At 38.0% G+C, this 11849-nt stretch overlaps 1 protein-coding gene across 3 annotated transcripts in view; it reads right to left on the bottom strand.

Moving 5' to 3' along the window:
* Window positions 1-11849, bottom strand: part of csmd3b (CUB and Sushi multiple domains 3b) — a 484418-nt gene that overhangs the window by 93065 nt on the left and 379504 nt on the right. The window lies entirely within an intron of this gene.

The raw sequence follows: 11849 nt of genomic DNA, 5'->3' as shown, positions 1-11849 counted from the left end.
TCCCCAGCACTATGCAGACAAACACAAACTGCAAGAATAAGCTATAAAAGATCCTCATATACTACAGAAGTCTGTTTTTTTTTTCTTTTTCTGTCATAAGAAATGCTACACTAAATTTCTTGCTAAGCGGTTACATTTCTTGAGTGCACATGACAAAACAAAACAAAACTTTTAATGTTAGTTGAGGATATTATCACTAAATAATAATAATGCCAGAATATTTAGGCCTATAAGGGACATTGTTGTGGCACTGCTGCAAAACCTGGCAAATAGACCTGAGAAATAAGATGGGGAAAGTTTAAAAAGCCAGGGCAAGAACTTGACAGAAACACTGCTTTTATACAACTGAGTAAACAAACTGGTTGTAAACAAACGTGTTGAACTGGTGATGTGATTTTGTTGTGTGCCCTGATTTTCTCCGATGGCAGTTTACAAAAACTGTTAAAGTTGTTCCCCAGAGATTTACGCCTTAAACTGGTCTTCTTTCATTTTACACAAATCATAGCCCAATTGTTTTTACAATGAGCTAATAACATTGCACAAGAACATCGTTATTCTCAATTAGATCAGCGCGTTTAAATGTAAGGAGGCTCCCCAGAGGTAATAAAGCTGTATGTTTATTTAAATCTGTTTAATTGGCTACCTCGCTGAAATTGCTCTCTTTGTGTGTTGGTGACTTTGTGAGAGAGCAAGCTGAGCTAGTGAGCTAGTGTACACACGTGATCCACCCATTTTCCAGTCTACTGCTTGGAGTGCATCATCAAGCAGAAGCAATGTATTAGCATTCCAATCATTAGCATTACAGAATGTTCATGGCCTCCATCTCCCTCAGCTAAGTTCTGTCAGAAGAAAATCTAACATAACATCATAACATTGTTTTCACACATAGAGAGAGAGAGAGAGAGAGAGAGAGAGAGAGAGAGAGAGAACATGTATTAATTCCAAGCACTGATCCTTTTGGTACAGAAGCTGTTGCCATGGGGAAGTTCTAGCGAAGTACATTTATGCATGAGGGTGGTTAAATAAAGCAATAAGCCATGCAATGTTGTCTTTTACTGTGAGTTTATCAAAGGTAAGGTGGGCTTTTAGACACAAAACACTACTTTATCATTTTAATGCATGGATTTGTGGCTTTTACAAAAGATGAGAATTAGGTTCTTAAATTCTACCACTGCAGTTTTACAATGAAACATCCCCTAATTAGTTCAGTACAAAGTCTAAAAATGAATATCACGGCAGGAGGCCTTTAGTGAGCTAGTCATCCTTCCGCCTGTTCAGCTTGCTGTGTTTTAGCTAAGAGAATGAAGTCCTCAGCACCTCAGTTTAAATAAAAATAGGTTCTCATTGCAATTACCAATACATTTGGTGATCCATGTGAGCAGCTCAACAAGTCACTCACTGTGCTTTGGTTTTAAGCATGTTTAGCGTATCTGTATTTTATGACTTTGAACATGGCTCAGCCTTGTAAAAAAGGGGGCTGTCTGTTTTATACATGAGCACTGATCAACTGGTTATTGAACTCATGTTTTTAAAAGGCACTTGCAATATATGAGGATTACACATCCACAATCATGCGCATTAGCACTATTATAACACTATTATGTGTTAACAATAGCATTAACAAATTCACACACATACAGGATTACCCACACTCATGGATTGAAGACCACCCCGTGTTTAGCATGGAGCCATTGCTGAAGTGCTGTTATCTTGCGGCATAAAGAAATTTGTTGAAGATGTTAATATAACAGTAGGGGTCTGCCAGCTAAAAGAGGCCTACTTAGTGCAGAGCATCCTCCACGTCATTACTGTGTTCCTGTCTTGAGAATGCAGCCTCGTAATCAAATTACGTAATCAAACAAACCAACTGAGAGCAAAATTAATTTGATTGGGCTGGGCCAATAATAATAATAAAAAAAAAATCTTTGATTAGATCTGCTGGTCTTGCACACGTGTCTATTGACTATTGCTGAGCTTTTAAAGACAGAGCACATCACATCTTTCTGACATACAGCATCAATATGATCTTGAAATCAGAAGTTATTAAAGTACAGTGTTCTCACTTTACAGTTAACTGCATCTTAATTACTAACAACTGTAAGATAATTAACACCAGAAAGTATACAGGAATCTGTCACTTTGTGCTTTGTGGAACAGATGCTGCAACAGCTTTAACATCTTTCAGTGTGTAAACACCAAAAAAAAAAAAAAAAAAACAGCCCAAGAGTGACTCATATGAGTAGCCGAGGGGTACTGTCATAAAAGTTTGAATATGTGTGCTGCTTATGCCTCTGTCCTAATGGATAACTTCTGCTGGCTGGCAGCAGAGGCATACCGGAATGTACAAACCAGGTTCTTATTGATGGTGCTTCCATTCTTTGATAGCGTCAGCTGGAAAATGAACCATAACTCATTATGGCAAGTCAACTTGCAGACAGTGAGTTCAACCCCCTGTGTGTATGGTAAGAACAATAGGAGAGGTGCTGAGGCCCATGGCACATTATCCTTGAATTTAGCCACATCTGAGTCTCTGGTGACACCAAAACAATCACCACTCAGCGTCAAAGAAAAAAATGTGCTTGTTCAGGTTTCAACCACTTACACACTTAACAAGCTGGGCATATGCTTGGGGAACTCGAGCCAATTGAGAAGCAAAATGAAATGATGCTGTGCAAATGAGTTGCATTAATCAGTTTGTATCTCAATGACAGACAGGTCGGAAACGGGTCAGTTTAGGGTAATGAAACAAGTAATGTGAGCATTTTTAGATAGAGTTGTAAATGTAACTATGACAGCACTGGGGATAAGCATAAAAAGGCAGTGCATTTTAAAAGTTGTTCATGAAGTCAAGCCTAAATGGCACAGCTGCAGTGAAAACTCGGGCCATTTATCTGTGCCTCCAGAAGCAACAAAAACGAAAGATCAAGATGGAACGGCAGTGTCACTAGGGGACTGTTTTTGTGTTGAGTGGCTAGGGGGAGGTGCCTGGACCTCAGAAAGATGCATGAATACTTTAATTCTAATGCCTTTGGTGTTGTGTTTTCACTGGCAAGAAAGCACCTGTACTTCACTGACAGAGTCCAGAGGCCATTTACAGACAGCAAGGGGAGACCATTTATCTGGGGGAAACATGGATTGATTCCCAGTTCAGGCAGAGATTGCCCTAAGCTTCCTCACATCTTTAACCTTGCTGTGGTATTACATGTCATCAAAAGAAACATCTGAACATGTTTCCTCTCACTGTACCAATTTTATACCAAGATTGTAAGTGTGGCTAAATCTGCTGTTAGTATCCAATTCCTAAAAACTACTGGGCAGCTTCACAGATTGGTATTATATAGAGTTATTGACTAAGGAAATATTTCTGAAGTGGTGTCTGCATTAACCCAGCAGGCCTCAGCCAAGGCTTAGTATGAAAAAGTGGACCTCATCTGTTGTAGATGATTCCGACAGATTAGCCTGATGTGAAAACCCTCTTTAGATATTTTCTCGCAAGGTGTGCACCATTCTCACAGCTTCATGGCCATTGGTCTAAAATGCCCCCTTGTGCCAGCTGCAAAGCTGTGCTTTCCTGCTGGTCAGAAACTTTTTGCAGCAGCACACTGAGAACCTATTTCCTCCACCAGGTTTGGCACGCTGGGTCGGTCTCAACATGTGGTTGCTCTTTCACAAAGCTGAACAACTTGTTTCAGCCATTTTTCTTCCTCTATTCCATAGACCACAAACCCCCAACAAGATTGCCCTTTTCCATGCAACCTCTTTACACTTAACACTTTCTGACAGATGCTTACTAGCTCCTATGGAAATAAGGCCTGTGATTAATTCACATTTCTTTATTTTTTTTCCTCCTGAGAAGAAACTCAGAAACAAAAAAAAGTCTTCCTGTTTCTCACTGTCCTTGAATCTCTCTCTATCACTGTGTCCTGGGCTGGGTTTTGGACCGCAGAGATATTTCCATCCTGTTATTTAAAAGCAACAGAGCACAGACGGAGAATGAGGAAGAAAGGGGGGAAAAATGCACACCTTTCCTCTTGCTCGGCACTGAGATGAACGAGCAACTTGCCAAAGGGACAGTGGGTTGACTTCATTGCCATGCTGCTGGCATGTTCTGCAGAGGATGCTGGGATATCAGTCATACATGTGAAGACAAGTACAAACTAATACACCTCTATTTTTAAGTACAAGAAACACAAATGCCCTGCAGAGTGAAAACAGCTAAATGGCTCATTAAAAGCCAAATCTAGTTTTAGTCTTTTATGCAGGAAAAAGGAATCTTTGAGCGATACACTATACACTGTAAAGGAGATGAAAGTAGTTCTGTACCTCAACAAGATATTTAATAATAAATGAATCACTATGACTTTCCCTAAATGTACCCTTCTGTAAAATCAGAGTAGAGCTTATATACCATGACAACAGATTATCTACAGGTTGAGTATCTTAACAGTGAGCTACTTTCATATTCTGCAAATTGTGAAGAGGTGAAATGTACGTATGATCACATAGGACTACACCTGAATCTTTCCACAAAGATAACATTAAAATATTTTAAAGGATATTTTACGCCTCTAGTGTGCAAATACATTGCAATTAAAAAGTCAAAACAGATCCCATATGTAATCCATAACCCCAGACCAAGCATTAAACATGGAATACATTACAGTGCTGTAATGTACCTGCTTAATGTGATGCAATATTTAATAATCTAGCTGCACACATGGGTCTTGAGATGTCATCAGCTGTCTGCAGTATTCATGAAAGCCAGGGAAAGGACTAATTATCGTGGGCTCAGAGAGATGTGCTAAAATGAATTCATTATCAAAGCTCTTGCCTGCAATGCTCCTGGTTGCTTGGTGTTGAAGGGAAATTACAGGCTAGCTGATCTGAGGCTTAGAAGTAGTCCTCCTCCTTCAGCTTGCTGAAGAGTTGTGAGGTCAAAGATATAACCCATCCTGTTTGGCAAGTCATTAGATTGTGCTCTGATAAACGACTCTCTCAGGTCTGGGACGGGATGCGAGAAGTGAGGCTGGACAGTACTCTTATTTGCTTCCCTCTTCCCTGGAGATGTATACAGCAGCAGCTCAGCATCAGTTTGCCACTGAGTATACTTCACTTGAGCTGTCTGGCCTTAAAGAGCATCTGGCTTGATATGAAGAAAGCACAGTTTTTTAACTCATCAGGAGATTTAATGTGCTGCTGTAGAGTGAGGGTTTACAGGTTTTACTAATTTTTCATTGCTTTGAATTTGAGATCAATTAAAAGGTTGATGCCTGCTGTAACAAGTGAACCATTTATTTATGTCTGAGGCCATTTACGTAAACTAAGCTGTCGAAACAGTTTGTTTCAAATTCATCATGGCTGTGATGTGACAGACCATTCAGACCACAGCTTGCTGATTCCTGTTGAAGTGATCGGAAATGTCGCTATGGGGAAATTCTCGCAGTGGGAGGCGAGAGAGGAAATAATTAAATGAGTGCCTGAAATGTACTTTTTCTGACATCCCTGAAGAGTTCAATCCAAATGTAACAGTTTGCTCTGCACTTTTCTGCCTTGACTACTTTCTGAATGAGGCACAATACAGGGCAGCCAATCTGAACCGAGGTCATTTACATATTAGTCTTGAAGGCACTGTAATGGAAGAGTAATGGCTAGGGATTAAATCGGCTTTTCCTTGCAACAAAGATAAATAGCAAAATGTAATAGTGCTTTTTGCGTTATTCTTATCTTTGTCTCAACCTTGCTCGTTCTGACATACTTTCCTAGCTCATGAACTTCCATGAGCCCTCACTTCTGACCTGACACATTCAATAACTGCCATTATGGTTATAATCATTTTTCTTCATTTCTATATATTTCCGCATGCACCAGTGGATTGTTGAAATGAGTTGATCTTTAACTACTATTTCATATTGTAAATGGAATCGCTGAACTGTAACACACTGACATTGTGCAACTGAACGATAACATGCAATTTCCACAAGTGCCAAATGGGTGTATAATTTCATATAGCAAAAAATGATGTGAAAAATAGATGGTTCTGCTGATATTGTTCTCCAACGAGTCTGTTGAAATTTTATTTATTTATTTTTTAACATATAGCTTGTACTCCTTCTAAGAAGATTAACTGCTAGTTCATACTGTCACTGGCTTTAATTCCTCAGAACTGACCAGTTGGTCAGGGGAAAGTTCTAGTGCAATCATCTCTGGAAGCAGCTAGAGACATGATTCTAAGAAACATTAGTGTTTTTGTTCTTTCACCCCTCACCTGCTCTCTTCTCTTTCTCTCATAGTTCAAATCAGTGCTTGCTCTGTTGGCATGACCCAACTCTCCATTGGCCCTTGAGCTGAGCTCCTACCCTGAGGGCCTTCTCCCTCACTCCAGGCCAGGTGGCTAGGGACTTTCCCTTGAGCCTTAGCTAAACTCTCTCTGCTTGGAAGCTGGTCTGGAACTCTGCCTGGACTTCAATAGCCAGGCCCTGAGGGACAGGGGTCTAACGTACACTCTTTGAGGCTCAGCAACCTCGAGGTCATTCCACTGGCACTGGAGAGGAAGCTCATTTTATGTGTGGGTGTGTGTGCACATTATCCCCAACATATGTTCACACGCACCTAGATGCATATGCACACTTAAATATACAGTAAGAATACGTGTGTGAACGTGAGACAAGTTTGCATGCGATATGCACAAAGGTCAAATTTAAGCTTTATGTCTCAGAAAGAGTTGTAGGACAATACAATATTTCAAACTATATTTTATGCTAATATAATCATTTGATTCCACATACAAGGGATAGTTGTTCATCTTCGTCAGAGAGTGTAAGAGCAGGTACAAGTAGGTTATGAAGGTATTGTTCCAGTGCAAATGTTGTGGTTCTTAAATGCAATTAATACACTGCAGCTATTCTAAAATCTCGCTAAAATAAACACTACAGACAACAGTACAAAAATACCAGGCAGTGTCTTTATTTGTGTGGCCCATGAGTGTAAGCAATGGTAAAAAACACCAATTATATGTGGAATAATGGTAACATGAAAATGTGATTAAAACTAACAGCCCGATTTCTTCTGTTTCACTTGCTTAATTATGTCAATTAAATCTCATTTTCCATTCTTCTTTGTCAGTTCTGGACCTGAAATTACGTCAAACTATCTCTGGTTCTTTTTTGTTGACAAAGATGGAAGTTGCACTAAAGTTTTATCAAATAACAATGGCATCATTCTGACCTCAATAATTATTCCTGTTCTTTTATAATGTTAAGCTTGGAGCAGCTGCTCCTGTTTTTAAATCACTGTGACAGAGACAAAAAACAGGAAAGTCTTAAATACGCATTAAACATTACAGCACAGTGTATAATGGCATTTGATCAAATTTTGAAATACACTTCTCAAACTACCAGAAAGTTGATATTTCTACCCGGCATAAACAAGTTAACCCTGCTTAATAGATGAAGCTGATTATCCATATTAATATGAACACAATGTCTGATTTAGCTTTCTTAGTGATGACTGTATCTGTGTTGTAAATCCTGCAAGATAATTATGTGGCAGAATGCTTTGGGATTACTTTGGATTTGATAGAATAAACAACAGCAACTGAGCTGGGCTACTTAAATGTGCAGTATAATAAACAACTTCATTTACTTAGGTTAAAACATCATGAAGGATTCACAACACAGTCTTAAAAATAATTTACTTTTCCAATTTTAAATCTCTCTGAAATTATTGTTCAAATAAACCAAGGAGGCTAGAGTTTGTCTGTGATGTAATCTAACTCACTTTACACCTTGCAGGATGCTCTGTTGCTATTGATTTTCAGTGCAGAATTAAAAATTTAAGTCAACATTTACATTCATGTAATATCTTAGCTGTCATATCAAACTTTTCCATTCCTTAGGGTACATGGAAGTGTATACAGTATAAAATTTATTTTAAAATTTTAAATACTACACTGAAAATGGCAAACAATGAAATCAATTCCAAACCTTATCAATTCCTGTTGTTTCTATGCAGTCTACATTGACTGCTACGTTTGATGTAGCCCACAGAGCACAAGTCATTCTCTCTGACTTCTGAATAATTAATAACCTAGACTTCCAATCAGATCTGTTTTTCCTCATGTGAACATAGAGAGTGGTCCCATTGGCCTGCACTGTGCTGTGCTACTGCGCATGACTTCACAATATATTCTGAAAGAACATGATGCCACGTCTGTATGGCTGACTGACATACTGTGTGATTTCCCAGATGTGTTGGAGAGAGTAAATCAGAATACAGATATGTTCCTATACCTCTACCAATACAGAGGGGTCAGCGAGGGCAGTTTCAACATGTCAACAGAGACCAGGTGCACATATATTTATTTATTTATTTTTCTCCCAGTAAGGCTTTCATTACTATGAGATACCAATTAAGTATTACATATTTTGTAAAAATATTTAGAAATGCTACTTTTATTATACTTGAAGGCCTAAGTCAAGTTTAAACATACGTAGTCTATTACTTATATTTTTGAGTACACTTATTTTTATTTTTTGAGATTAACAAACTAGAAAAAAATTAATCTAGAGCAGTATATATGCCAAGACATCTGCACAGGCAACATTTGTTTTATTATTTTATTTAGCATTATACATTATACCCACCTTAATATGTTAAAGTAAACAAATAATCTGTGTATTAATCTGAGTTCTCTGTAGAGGATAATAATTCTAACCTTAACCAAAACAATGCAGTTCAACAATGCAATCAACAAACTGTAAAATGTATTTTACAAATGTAATTTGACCAGGGTTCCCAAAATTTTGCGAATGTCTGTACCACAGAAATTTTTTTTAATTCAGCTATAGTATGATAAATATTGACTATGTGGGGAGAGAATACACACACACACACAGTTACGAGTGAATCACTTATGAATTTTCAGAGACATGAGTCGTCGCTCAGTCGATTTTTTGCTTTAAGATGCGAGCTGAGATCTGAGTTATGAGCGAGTGAACTTACGCCACCCACCACTAGGCAGCCCAGATTTTATATATACAGTGGAACCTCTACTAACGAACACCTATACTAACGAACTTTCCAAGATACGAACTGGGCATTTGAATATTTTTTTGCCTCCACCAACGAACCATGACTCTAGAAACGAACCTGAGCCTCCACCGAGCCGGCGGCTGGAAATGGCCACTGGCACCAATAGGCAAGTCTTCCAGCGCGCCCAGACTTGAGTGAGCTTTTAAGATTAGCAAATTGTAGTTTTAGCAATTTAGCATTAGGGTAAATAGCAGACATCGAAATTCGTGCTAAGTTAAGCCGTATCTACACTTCGTCTCCCCACATTCACCCACCCCCCACCTCCTGTCTTACAGCCAGTGCCTGTGTTACTGCTCCAGTCAGTCGTCACGTCTTCAAGGTAGCGATGTGTAACCACTTAAAACTTTATTTCTTTTTTATTATTGTTACCACTGTATTTCTTTTTTATTTTTAGTAATGCTACATGCATTTTTTTTACTAATTTGAGAGTTTTGTAAACGTATATCACTGCAAGAAGGGTGACTTTTGGGATGGGCTGGAACGCATTAATTGCTTTTCCATTATTTTAAATGGGGAAAATTGACTCGAGAAACTAACGTTCCCACTTACGAACCGGGTCACGGAACGGATCAAGTTCATAGGTAGAGGTTCCACTGTATATATATATATATATATATATATATATATATATATATATATATATATATATATATAAGCAGTACTCAATTATAAGTGAATTTCTGTGATTGTGAGCACCAAAATACTGCACTGATTCTTAGCAGATCAGTCATTTCATGTGTCAGCCTCCTCTGTACTGCTGATGAAAAACACATACATTTGCCAAATAGGCAAGTAAAGAAATTAGATTTTCTTCGATTACACTGTGGTTTAATCAGTGTGCATTGGAATACCTTTCTCATAGCCCTTCTGAGTATAGAGGGGCTTGTAAAATAATTGGACAGTGATACAAAGTCTTTTAGCTTTAGCTCTATACTTCAACACACTGGACTTGAATTGAAACAATGAGATTGAAGTGCAGCTTTATGAGGTTGATGTCAACATTAATTCAACTGCATCTTTAGTGAGTAAACCATAAATAAATAAAGTGTTATTTATAAATAATTCCTCTGCTTTAAAGATAAAAAAATAATATGCCAAATTTATGTACTCATTAAAATGGTCATGTTTAAACACTATATAAGACATTGTCAGACACTAGGTATTATTCAGGTGGAGATATCAATGCAGCCATTATATTCACATGCTTTATTGTGTAAACCAGTTATTACATTGCATTGTAAGGTGTGTGTGTGTGTGTGTGTATATATATATATATATATATATATATAAATACTAAAAAAAAATGAGGATATGCATTATTTTCACATTGTAAATGCAAAATAAAAAACCAAGGTCACCAAAAATCATATATATTATTTTACATGCAGTTATTTCACTAAATAAAAAAATTGACTGCAAATATCTAAATATATCTAAATATCTGATAAATTCTTTTGAATAAATAAATGTTATAAGAGCCACACAAGCCTTACCTGACAGGATGATGCCTGGCCTTGCAGCTTGATAATAATCTGAATTATGCTACAAAAGTTACTAAGGTATTTTTACTTGCAAAAAGTGGAGTGTCTTTCACTGGCCAAGTAATCTATATTAGCATCCTATTGACGCTAATAGAGTCCTATTGAACCTGTGCTTCACTGATTAGGCTAAAGTGGAAGACTAGGCTAAATGGAAAAACCTGAATTGGTTAAATTACACAGCTGGCACAGCATCACCAGTGTCTGGATATATTGTGTTCAGGTAGACAACCAAAAACAATAAACATGACAACTTTACTTAAGATTACATTAATCTGTCCAGTTACTGTCAAACAGAAAGAGTGGGACCATGTACACATTCCTCTATTCTGTCACGGTCCATCCAAAATATCATCGGCTAAAGTGCTGCATGCACAGCAGCTGTTTTGTATTCATGTTTCACACAAAAAAGACATATGTTTGCCTCTTAAAGAAAATGGTGTAGCTCCATATTCTCTCACTAATGCAGTGCAATGAAAGTGAATTGAGCTCATTAGCAGTTCTTCCCTGCTGAATCACTAGATTCATGCCTGCTAGAAAACAGCATAACCAATGCAGATTCATATCCTCAAGGACAATAGTCCATATGAAGTCTTACCTAGAATAAAACTTAAAAGTAGGCTGAAAGAAGATTCCTCCACCTCAAAGAACTATGAAGGCACTGCAATTCTGAACGTTACTCAGAGCCAAGTAACAAAAAAGACCTCTCTGCCTCACCAGTGTAGCACAAAGCAAAGGCCACACTTCTGTAGCCTCTCTACTGGTATGAAGGAGATAAAAACATGCAAAGCAGAGGCTATTTTCCTCTCTTTTTCCACAAGCCTGCACGTTCCGCCTATATTTAAAATATGTCTGTGGGATGGATCTTCACTCTCAGTCAGTTGAAAGTCCGCACAAGTTCATGATTGACACAAGGCTTCTACCATGAGGGAATGATAAAGCGAGCTAAAAATATCCAGGAAACATTAATAGGATTATGGAGGGTACCGGAACGAGTGAAGTTGCAGCAGGCATGAAGGAGGATGGAAGCCTCATACTAATGCATAAAGGATAGGGTTTTTTCCTGTTTCATCATCTCTGGATTGATTGGCTCAAACTAGATGGGTTCACTCAAGATGCAAGTCTCTTCTTCTCTTAGACACTGAGCAGGAGGAGAAAGGGGAAAAAAATATCTAACACAGCGTATTAATCACTACTAACTGACATTTAAAGGGGCAGTGG

Source organism: Hoplias malabaricus, chromosome 6, assembly GCF_029633855.1.
Source record: "Hoplias malabaricus isolate fHopMal1 chromosome 6, fHopMal1.hap1, whole genome shotgun sequence".
NCBI lineage: Eukaryota > Metazoa > Chordata > Actinopteri > Characiformes > Erythrinidae > Hoplias > Hoplias malabaricus.
The sequence above is the reverse complement of the archived record's forward strand: the minus strand, read 5'-3'. Positions and strand labels throughout refer to the sequence as shown.